We start from the raw sequence: 725 nt of genomic DNA on the forward strand, positions 1-725 counted from the left end.
AGAGGAAGCAGCGAATGTTAAAAGGGGCAGACGTACAGTTTTAGGCAGTACCCTTGAAGACGAGCTTGCCAATTATTGTCTTGCAATGGAGGCAACGTTTTTCGGGCTTACTCGTAGTGACCTGAGGAGAATGGTTGTTTAGTTGGCAGAAAACAATGGCCTTGAACATCCTTTCAATAATGACATCGCTGGAAGAAAGTGGGTTAGACATTTTTTAAAACGTCATCATGCTTAACTATCAGAAAGGAAACCTACTGATACATCTTACTGCGGGGCCTTTGGTTTCGCCTAAGAAAACACAAAGAAGTTCTACAAACGTCTGGGGAAGTTTACGATAAAGGACAGTGGACGAAAGCGGAATCACTGTTGTACAATTCAAAGTTGCGGAAGTAATCAGCTTGAAGGGAAAAAAACAAATAGCTGCTTTAACATCAGCAGAGAAAGAGGCGCTCTTATTACTATAGTCTGCTGTATGAATGCTGCTGGTTCATTTGTACCTCCTCTGGTAATTTTTCCGCGCAAAAAATGTGAGTGGCCAATTAAATAAATGGGCACCGCCAGGCACAGTATTTGCAGTGTGTCCTTCTGGTTGGATACAAACCAATCTATTCACTCAATGGTTCCAACACATCATTGAAAACACCAATACTACGAAGGAAAAGCCCATTCTACTGATCATTATTTTTATTTACTTATTTACACGCCAAGTTCCGTAGGACCAATTT

This window comes from Schistocerca serialis, chromosome 2, assembly GCF_023864345.2.
Source record: "Schistocerca serialis cubense isolate TAMUIC-IGC-003099 chromosome 2, iqSchSeri2.2, whole genome shotgun sequence".
Lineage (NCBI taxonomy): Eukaryota > Metazoa > Arthropoda > Insecta > Orthoptera > Acrididae > Schistocerca > Schistocerca serialis.